Here is a 1,845-nt window from a genome sequence, read left to right on the forward strand (position 1 = left end):
TTGAGAACCACTGGTTAGTTAGACTAATCTGTGGAGTGAAATGTCTCCCAGCTTTTATTCAGCCAGTAACTTCAACCAGGGACAACCTCTCATGCCAGGAAGCTTTTCAGGATACACCCTCTCCTTGAGGACCCGACTCTTCCCAGCCAGCTCTTTGTCCCCAAACAGCTGGGTGATGGGTGAAGCCCCGACTAGGAAGTCCTCACAGAAACACCACTAGCAGCGGCTCTCTACACCCTTAAAACTAAGGCACTAGGGCTTGGAAGCCCCCTTACCACTCAGCAGAGGGCTGGTTAGAGGCAGAGCCACTGAAAACCCAGCCTGCTCCAAGCCACCTCCCACACCTTGGCAAGCAGACCCACACTGCCCTCTGGTGGCCTTGCCTGTAGACACCCTAACAGCACCCCCAACTGGACTAGAGGAGCCAAGCCCCAGCCCAAAGATGGTGGGTCTTACTCAGGTGAGGAGTGGGGGCCCCACAGAAACCCTGAACGGAGCAACCGCCTGAAGAGACTCTGTTTCCCCTCATTTCCCTTGGCTGAGGCCCACATTCACTGGTGGCCACTAATGCCCTCTCTGCACAGTCCCCCCAGGGCTGGGGCTTTCAAGTGTTCTGAAGACGCGTGGGGGTCCCCCCAACAACAGGAGCTGTCTAGCCCTCAGGAGGTCCTTTGCATGGGGGGCCCCTGAAGGAGGGCTGGGTGATACCATCTTTTAAAAGCAGAGTGCCCCAGAGACAGTCTGCTTCCTGGGACCCCTGGCACTGAGCAGATTTCCATCAATGTCTGTTGATGCAAGAAAAAACGGAAGCCAGGCTGCAGAGCTCCTAAAAGGGAGCTTAGGTGGCCCAAGCAGATATGGGGAAAGTGACTTTAATTACCTGGGTAAGGGGAGTGACCACTCAGCCAGGAGCCAGAGTTTAAGTCCCAGTGGGGTATGACCTAGCCAAGGCCTTGATGAAGGACAGTGGGGCCGCTGGAAGTGGGGAGGGGGCAGAAGACACCAGGATCAATCTCCAAGACCCCCACCACCCACACACACCATTTTCTCAAGCAAGAACCATCTCCAATTTCCTATCCTCTGCCCCTCCAAATTGGGCCAAAGCTGATTATCAGTAAATCCCAGACAAAGGCAAATTGCGGTGGCCAAGAACACTTTACATCATTAGCTAAAAGCTTCTCTGGTCAAGTGCTTCCCCACTGCCCCCCCTTCCCCCCAAACCCAGTCTGGCTGCCACCCAGCACTGCGGCCAGAGAACCATCACTGTGTCACCTCCAGCAAGTCCCTATCCTCACTGAGCCTCTAGAACCCAAATGACCCAAGTGGCTTTGGAAGCTTCTCCCTGTCTGAGGAGGCCAGAGAGAACCAGTGCCCTCACTGTTCCGGTCCCCAAGCTTTGTCCCTGGCACTCTCCCCCAGCTAAGGATGGGGTCATGAAGGCTTGGCTGCTAGCCAAGAAACAAGCCCAAATTTGGTAACCAGGAAGTGGCAGAGCTGGTGGGGTGGGAGTTGTCAGGTGAGCATCCCTGGGGCTCAGCATGAGGGGGGTGCATCTGACTGGAGCAGGATTCCAATAGATTAACCCCAGTCTGGCCTTATCATCCTCTCCCCCTCCTCATCCCCAAAGCGGACGTGGGGTGGGGGCGGGCGAGCAGCTTTGCTGTCCTTCATCAGACAGCAGTAGGGTCCAACCAGCCCCAGCCCTGGTCCTGGTCCTGGACAGGGAAGACACACACAGACCTGGAGCTGGGTCTGTCCCTCCTTGGTATGCGACCTTGAGATTAAGCCCCTCTCCTCTCAGGGAAAATATGCCTTAGAATGAGCTCCTGCCTGCATCGCCAAAAG

At 55.9% G+C, this 1,845-nt stretch overlaps 1 long non-coding RNA gene across 2 annotated transcripts in view; it reads right to left on the reverse strand.

Moving 5' to 3' along the window:
• LOC123522679 overlaps positions 1 to 1,839 on the reverse strand; it is a 4,239-nt gene extending 2,400 nt beyond the window's left edge. Inside the window, exons 1-2 of one of the 2 annotated variants that reach the window (XR_006680917.1) lie at positions 1,741 to 1,839; positions 881 to 975 (exon numbers count right to left, since the gene is read on the reverse strand). This is a non-coding gene — a long non-coding RNA (uncharacterized LOC123522679). Of the gene's footprint in view, positions 1 to 880; positions 1,169 to 1,740 lie in introns of those variants that run through there. The other variant, XR_006680916.1, reaches the window with a different exon arrangement.
• Positions 1,840 to 1,845: the final 6 nt, after the last annotated feature.

Source organism: Echinops telfairi, unplaced genomic scaffold (assembly GCF_000313985.2).
Source record: "Echinops telfairi isolate 266 unplaced genomic scaffold, ASM31398v2 ScPeMD7_7457;HRSCAF=8495, whole genome shotgun sequence".
In the NCBI taxonomy this organism is placed as follows: Eukaryota; Metazoa; Chordata; class Mammalia; order Afrosoricida; family Tenrecidae; genus Echinops; species Echinops telfairi.